This window comes from Porites lutea, chromosome 10, assembly GCF_958299795.1.
Source record: "Porites lutea chromosome 10, jaPorLute2.1, whole genome shotgun sequence".
NCBI classification, from domain to species: Eukaryota; Metazoa; Cnidaria; class Anthozoa; order Scleractinia; family Poritidae; genus Porites; species Porites lutea.
The window spans coordinates 20,580,469-20,589,452 of record NC_133210.1 but is presented as its reverse complement, the minus strand read 5'-3'; positions in this window follow the sequence as shown (position 1 = coordinate 20,589,452).

Below are 8,984 nucleotides of genomic sequence, written 5' to 3'. Positions count from 1 at the left end.
TACAGAGTTTTCACCCAAGTCTTAAAGTCAGGTCCAAATTGAAAGGTATCTAGAGCTTTAAATAGGTACTCCCATTCTAAACTATCGAATGCTTTTTCAAAATCGATGAATAAAGCAATTCCCTCTATGTCCTGGTCAACGGTGAAATTGAGGATGTCGCTTATAAGTCTGATGTTTTCACCGATAAATCTTCCCTCTACGTAACCAGTTTGTGTGTTATTTATAACTGCCGATAGAACCTTTTTTAGTCTGAGAGCTAAAGCTTTAGAGGCAATCTTATAATCCACATTTAAAAGTGAAATAGGTCTCCAATTTTTAAGATACAATAAATTTTTGTTCTTTTTTGGAATAAGACGTATGATGCTTTGTCTTTGAGAAATTGACAGCTCACCTTTATGGAATCCATAATTAAAACTGTTTACCATTATCTTGCCTAATTGACTCCAGAAGAAGCTGTAAAATTCGGCAGTAAAACCGTCATTGCCAGGGGATTTGTTTTTTTGGAAACATTTTAAAGCATTCCAGCACTCATTCTCCGTCAGCAAGCCTTCGCAGTTCTTTCTTTGTTCATCATTCAGCTTTTCTACCTTGTCATTATCGAAGAACACTTTGAATTTAGGATCGTTTATTTGAGGATTTTGCGAGGAATATAAGGATTGATAAAATCTTTTTTGTTCTTTTAGGATTTCCTTTGGGTCCGTGATACTGCTTCCGTTTTCTTGTATAAGGCTGGTAATGCATTTATTTTCATAATTTCGTCTCTCAAGATTAAGAAAATATTTCGAACTTCGTTCGCCGAACTCATGCCAACGGGCCTTGGAGCGCACACATGCTCCTCTTGCCCGGTCGTAGGAAATCTTATCCAATTCGTTCTTAACTTTAATGTATCTCTGGACGGCTTCTGCTGATGGGCAGTTTTCACCCATATTTCCCAGTCTTGAGACTTCCTGTACGAGATCTTTTTCATAATCTTTTTTCATTTTAGCTTTTTGTTTTGAATAACTAATTGTGAACGCCCTTATTTCCATTTTAATCAACTCCCATAAGAGTCCGTGATCTTCAAGATCCTGATACTTGTTTATAAAGTGCGGAATTTTAAACATTAATTTTTCTGCATATTCATCATCTTCTAAGAGGGAGGAATTGAATTTCCAGAATCCAGGACCTCTTGGGTATTTCTCATTAATTGGCAATTCCAACGTCACTAAAGAGTGATCGCAATGTGCAGCGTGCTTGATTTCACATTTCTGCACGGGGGAATTTTGTAATAGTTGACGGGCTATTAGCCAATAATCTAATCTGCATTTTATTTTCAAGTCAGATGTTCGCCAAGTAAATTGTTTTTCTTCTGGATGTAGCGTTCTCCATACGTCGTCTAAATCTAAAATACACATCAGTTGCTCGATCTCGCTGGCGACATTCCTTCTTGACGAAACATCACGTCCTCCTTCTTTATCGGTTTTGGAAAGAGGGCAATTAAAATCGCCACCTACTATAATGTTGTCGTTGGGAAACTGTTCAAGTAAAGATCTGAGTTGTTTAAAAAATATAATTTGCGCGTTATCATTATTGGGTGCGTAAATATTGGCACAAATAAATTTCTGATCATCTATAGAAAACTGCAGGATAAGAATCCTGCCGTTTTCACAACAAATTTCATTTTCTACTAGCACTTTGAGTCGAGGATTAAACAGAATTGCTACTCCTTTGCTGTGTTTACTTCCATGACAGAAGTACACTTTACTACCCCACTCGTTACTCCATAATTTTTCTTGGTCAGTAGAGCTATATGTCTCTTGCAAGAAAATTATTGAGTACTTGTTAACGTGCAGTTGCCGAAAAATAGCTCTTCGTTTTCTTGAACTATTTAAACCCCTAACATTTAACGTAATAAAAGTTAACTTATTCATATTAACGAATAAATATCGATATCTTAATAGTTTCACAATACAGAAGCCTTCTTAAGCTAAAGCCTGGAGAAAACATTACATCACTTACAACATAAAAACGAAAATTACCTTTTATGAAACAAATTAAAGGCATTGCCTGTGAAGTTCTTTTAACTCCAACAATGGGTAGAATGTGAGATTAAAGTTGTTGTTGGTCAGTATCACTCCGACGGCGTTGCTAGGTTAACTCTTTGCCTCTTCCATTTCATGGCGTAGTTTTGCTAGTTCTTCTGTTCCTACAATTCTGTGACGGCCATTGGCATCGACATATTTGAGTATTGCAGGATATGCGATGTAGACTTTCCGGTCGTCTCCGAGTTTCTTCTTTAGAAACTTTCTGTAGGGAACGAGCTCTTGCCTCCGCCGTTGGGTTTTTTTGGCGAAATCCTCACTTATACCGATGGCATTTCCGTTTAACGGGTTATCCTTTAGACGAGCGGCGGCATTCCTTAGTACCTTCATCTTATCCGTGTATCGAAGAAAAGCGACGTGCATTGGTCTGGGACCCTTTTCACCAGGAGAAGGCGTTTTGCTTGGCGTGCGGTGTGCCTTCTCCAGCTCAACATGGCCACATAACGTTTCAAGGCCCATATGCTGCGTAATAAAATCCTGTACAAAAGAGATGCAATCTCCTTTTTCGGCTTTCTCTGGTATATTGTAGAAGACTAAGTTGTTCCTTCTTGACCTGTTTTGTAATTCTTCGATTTCATCCTTCAGCGCATCGACAGTGGCGTTATCTGCTTTTGAGTCTAAATCCGTTTTTACCTTCTGCAGTTCTGCTGTCATAGAGTTAAGTCCTCTTTCCATGTCACCAACGGTATTTTCAATCTTCAGCAGTCTTCCGTTTATTTGTTCAAGCACGTCTAGCTTCTTTAGCTTTTCGTGTATGCTTTCCAAGATGGCGGCGCCGGCCTCATGTTTATGTGGTGGCGTTCTTTCATCTTCACTGCTTAAGCATGCCACTTGTCTCGCTCGCTTTTCGTTGGGCATAACGGAAAGGAAAAGCAAAGATTCTCTAAATAGTTTGAGGCTGATTTGGCTAATTTCCTGAAACTGATATAGTGAAACGGCAAGGCAGCGTCGGAGCGACAAAAAAACACGACTACTCCATTTGGCGCCCAGTCCCCAGTAATGTTTATGGTCATTTATCATAAGCTGCACCAGCTGCCATTTATGTAAAATTGCCCTTGAAACAAGCTCATTTATGCTCCTGGTGTTGCAAGAGGACAAGTTATGCAAAATTTCATTTGCCTTTTGCCGGGGTTCCCAGTAAGATGTTCAGCACTTAAACTTTGTTGATTCAGGTGACAGTCCTTGAGGAAGACTACATGGTCACATTCAAATTAACCCATTTGTACTTTTGCCTTAAGCCATAGCAGAGCTGGTACAAAATGGGCCACTGTTTGTTTCTTATTTAACTCTATGCTGTCTGCAGAATGTGAAGTGTCTCTGTCACTCCATCCTGAACTGCATCAAATAGCCTTAATGCCCCAGAAGACACAGACATGCTTTAATTTTATTGAATCGTACATTGGCTCATAGCTGTTTTTAGATTCTTGAGTTTTCTCTTTCTTCATGTTGGAATTGAATGAAAGGAAACGTTAGAGCTTATTTTCTCCAATATTCAATTCTTTAATTCTCAAGTAATAAGAACTTGGCCCCAATAGATGTGGGCTAGTCAAGGTAGCTAAGCATTATTGGTAATATAAATAATTAACACATGTGCAGCTAGAAAATGCCAACAACAAAATTTATGAAGAGCAAAATGAGTGCAAGCAAAAGAGACAATCCAGAAGTAGAAAGTTTACTTCAATATCTCAGAGGGAAAATGCAGAACTTTACTGTTTTCTATTTATTTTCTGTTTACCATTTTCACTGTTGTGTGCACATTTTTGATTTTTTTAATAGGTGTTATTTCTAGAGTTTGGGTCTTAAGTTTAATAACATTTAGCCAAAAATGGAAACATACAATTTCATTGCCCTGGGTGGGATTTCTTTAAGAGGGGATGTCAGTAAATATCGACCAGAGGTCTGCGAAAGTGAAAAATCGAAAATTCTCAAAAAAAAATAGTTATATTGCGTACCGGTTTGCTCGTGGCAGAGGCCCATAACCAGCTCCTGTGGTTGTGAATTTCTTCAAGGCCGAAAATTTCAGTAAGAACCGAAAACAACAGCTAAAAGGAGGCACACAGTTTGAACTAACCAGGGAAAAGAGGCTTCTGATTTTCTAAAGTTTGATTGATGTACGGTTCAATTAGACTTGTTACTACCCCTCGGGCAACCACAGGGACAATTCCAGTCCTTCGGGCCCAGGGGTGGGGAGTTGTTTGAAGTAGTCATGTCTCGGACTTTCGGTGGCGGGTGGCGAGGCAAATCGAAAATAACTTCTCTTTAAGTTTGTTTTTGTGAAGATCATCTCTCGTGCGATTGACAAGATAGCAGCGGACTCCGTATCTCTGGAAAGGTCCTTGTGAAACATGTCCCGGCAACATACAGCGCATCACGTAATTAACGTCAACACCTTGACTCAACTTCATAAACTGAGAGAGAGGCGATAAGTACCATCATACCGTAAGTGATGCATTATGCCTAGACGTGAACAGTCTGTCCACACGTTTATCCTTTTGTTTTTGACAACGCGCTAGTGAATCGGAGCGCAGAAACGAGCCCTAACCCGACCCCATTGCCCAAACGTTCACTAAATCCCCGCGCTTTTTATTTTTTTACAAGAACAGAACAGATGAGTTCTTACCTTTCATTTAATTTCCATGTGCAGTTAACTACGAACGTGGGTTCCCTTTGGTGTAGCCTGTTTAGCAGGCGCAAAAAAGGGAGGGGGAGGGAGAAAAGCAGGAAAGAGGGGAAACAATGTCACTTCTGAACCACAAACAGCGCAAAATTGTGAATGATCTGCGACTTATTAGCCTTGAGGCTAATCTCGCATTTTGTACAGAAAACTTTGTCTTTTCTGCACTCTACAAAAATAGAACAGATAACTAAGACGATGGTAATGTTTAAAACAGGAGCCATTTTTCTTTGCTGCATTCGCTACTATCCAATACCACCACAAACTTCCGTCCAGCGCCTCGCACATACTCACAACGTTACCACTTGCTGTTCCCCAGAACCTATTACCATTTTATTAGGAACAATTATTCTCTTTTAAGCCACCACCGTCTGAGACAGTCCTAAAACATAGTAACTGTTTCTTTCCGTTATATATTAGTTGTGGATCCAGGGGAAGGGCCCAGGGGACCCGCTCCCCCCTATTTTTTTTTACCAAACTGAGGCCCGAAGGGCCAAAAAAAGATTTTTTAAGACCGCCCTTCCCCCCCTTATCACAGGGGTCTGGATGACCGAGACCCCCCTTTATCTGAAGGTCTGGATCCGCCACTGTATATCAGTACAGGAAACTGATTTTTTTTGAAGGGGCAAATTTTCAGTATTAACCCAAAACACGATAATAAGACATGGCGTGACAAATGACTTCCGCTAATACTGTGTTATGGATGACCTTTATGCCTCAGCTGGAAGCTGATTCCAAACTGTCAGTCACTGCTTCGGTAAAACTTTCGCTTTTTGTGAGTGACCGAGTACAGCTGTTGTAAGTGCCCCTCGTTTACTGCAAAGAATTTTGACTGGCTACGCTTTCAACTAACATGAGATACGTTTTAAATGTTGGTTTGGAAGGTTTACGCAATGTATTCTACTTGCTCCTATTTCTTCCGCATGGAGGTATGTATATACATTACATCATTTTATTTAGGCTATCATCGGTCTACAAGAGTCTGTTAAATTCGAGTAAAACATAAAAATCTATGCATTTACGGCTTTTCCTCCTAACGCGAATAATGTTAACGACAACCGTTTAAAGGCATAAGTTTGTACGGTTTTATTAACTTAGCAGAGTAATATAGACGTAGCGTAACGGTTCTAAGACTCATTATGCCTTCTATAATCTCGCTCAATTATTAAAGATAGCATGCGAAAGAAACATGAGTGTTTTGCGGGGAATGATATCTTATAAATACCCACTCACTCCTACTTTAAAAGAAGTTAGCCTGCAGAGCAGGCGTTTATTTTTAACGAAAGTGTACATCGATCGCGGCCGCCATCATGAAAACATTAGGAAACTGGGGGAAGACTAACGGAAATGAAGTCTTGACAGGCCAAACACGATCCATGAGCTCGTGATAGCCAGTGACCTGACCAGTGACGTGACCTTAGAGTTTGCTTGAGAATTAGAACTTTTTAGCGGGCAGATTATATAGTCGAACATGTAGAGGTCATGAAACCGGACTGTTCCGTGCATAATTATCAATTATATTTTTTTTCCTATTAATCAATGTTTTGTGTACTAGCTTCTTTTACTTTTTGACACGATTTTATCTCGATGCACACCTATCTTCTTTGGTCTCTCTTTAACTTCTTATTAAGATTTAAGTTTGTTTATTTTTTCCGCAATGGCTGGACTTTACAGGCATGTAGCTTTTTGTTGGTGACCGTGATTATCCCCTGCAATATTTTGCCCTATAGCCTGCAGGATGTTGAATTCTCACGGATAGCTGAGATCGTGATCCCTCTCAGTACAGATCCGTAGTTGTAGTTTGAACTGAAGCCACAGCAACTGCGGAGAATTTTTCTCATTCTGGATCATTATTTAGGCGCTGATACATCGGTTGTTTGTCTTGGGCTAAGTGAATCTTTTGACTGGGGTGCGTTATCCTGTCATTGGCTTTGTTGGCCACTTGTACAGACTGTGCAGCTGCCCTGATAGTGTTACTGTCCTAAGTCCCAAACGACTAACCCTTTTGCTCTGATCGTAGTTTCAAGCAATATCCATAATCCATGCATATAAACAAAAGAGCTTTCTCCAGAGCAGAATCATAATTCTCCAAAATCCGAATTAATCAGGGTAAAATATTCCGCGCGGAAGGCTGGGAAGTGTACGCCCCAATGTGACCTATACATGGCTGGCTGCTAGCAATCAAACATCTGAAACCGCACCAATCAGAGCACACGTCTATCCAGTGTACGGCGTTCGCCAAACGAACAATGGTTGCGTGCAGGCGTATTTTTCCTTCCCTCTCCTCTCCCTACCCTATTTTGACCCGTCAACCTCTCCCTTCGAATCATTTTTTGACTCGCCCCAACTCTCTGTCAGTTTCAACGTCCAAATATTTCGCATTGCGAAATTCGCCTGCTTTGTAGGCTAAAAAGAAATCGTATACTATCCAAGACTTTTCATTTTTTCTTTGGATTTAATTCTTCTAATTTTCACAATTGATCACTTGCCTTGCAGATTATAGCCAGTTGCCATTTTCTAGACCTAAACTTGCTGGTTTTAAATAAGCCCTATTCAACTCTCCTGTCTTTTACAGGGGTTCCTGGTTGAGCTTAATTAATGCTGTGCATCTGGCAGCGTCGAATCAAAGCGATTAGCCATTCCCGCATTTGTTATTGCGATGAACTATCTTCTTCCGCATATATCTTTATGAAATGGAATAGTTGGTCATTTGAAGCGTAGTGTTAGAGAGTTTTTATAGCTTTAATGTTTGTTGCATAGGTCTTCACTATAAAAGGATTTGAAATTGCGTGAAAAGAAGATATATTCTCGCACAAAAACTAAAACATCATCTAATAATCTTTAACTGTAAATGAAAGCCGAAATATCATCTTTGATTGAACTAACATGTATTTTGAATTAGATTTAAGATGAAGTAGTCCTGGCCATGTGCAATCCCGTAAGTATTTCATGAACATTTTGGCTTCTTTGAGGCAATCTAAGTTAAAGCGGTGTTAAATCGTATAAAAGATGTCTGCAATTTTTTCGAAGTCCTGTAAGATTAATTTATGCAGGTTATATTTTTGACCCTGTAACACAGGGCAGTCAAGTCTGGGTTTGTTATGCATACCCACTAACGCTCACATGATGCAAAAAAACAAAAACAAAAAACACAGCAAAACAAAAAAACAAACAAAAACAAAACAAAACATTGTGCATTTGCAATCTTTAAAGTCTGTTCTATCATGAAAATCTTCATGATAACGCCTTTTCCGCAAGTTTAGAATGCTAGCTAAAATCTGTGAGTATCAGTTTCTGTAAAAGTTTTAATGTATCACTAAAGAATGCTTGCAAAGCATAGATGGCTAGCATATGGTAAAGCACTTCCTTGTCTAAACGTACTTAAATATCATGGCCCCTAAATCCAACCTAGCGGGTGGGCTTCGGTGTGAAGGTCCCCATCGTCACTGATATCCGTTCCTGCACTTATTTGTGCATTAGAGGTTGTGCTTCCTGCATGCACGTACAGCTCATTGTGTTGCGAGTTCCTTCGCATCCACACTTAAAATGTTTTCTGGAATAGCTTGAAATTTTTAAAGAGGTTGACATCGTTCTTACTTTGGCAATTTGAGTGACAATTCGTTCGTAGATCCGTTCTGGCAGACAAGCGCACGCGTGCAACGGCAACGTTCCGCACGTCTCCAAGGTCTAAAACTTTATGAATGAAGATGTCACGGTATTAAAAGACACTTTAGAAAACCCAAACACACGAAAGAGCAAATCAAGAAGGATTATAACAGAAAAATTCAAAAGTTTTGAGCTTAAAGATTTTCTGCATGTGCGTGAAACTTAAAGGAAACTTAAAATGTTTTCTGGAATAGCTTGAAATTTCAAGAGGTTGACACCTTTCTTACTGCTCTTCGCAATTTGCGTGACAATTCGTTCGTAGATCCATTCTGGCAGACACGCGCTCGCCAACACATCTGCACGCGGGACTTTAATGGCCCATTGTCAACCTTGATGCATTGCGCGTTTCCGCGAACAAAATTCTCGCGAATTTCGCGTTACACGAAATAACTGAAAGTTATGCGTAGCGGGGCTTTTCCAAAGTTTTGGTGTCCGTTCGAACGGCACAGGTGTGAAGTCGCGAATCGAGCTCAAATAAACGGTTACGTTATACGTCCTTAGTTCCGTTACACGTCAAGCCTGTGCCTGTTGCCTGTTGTCCGAGCGTATATAACTTCTCCTCT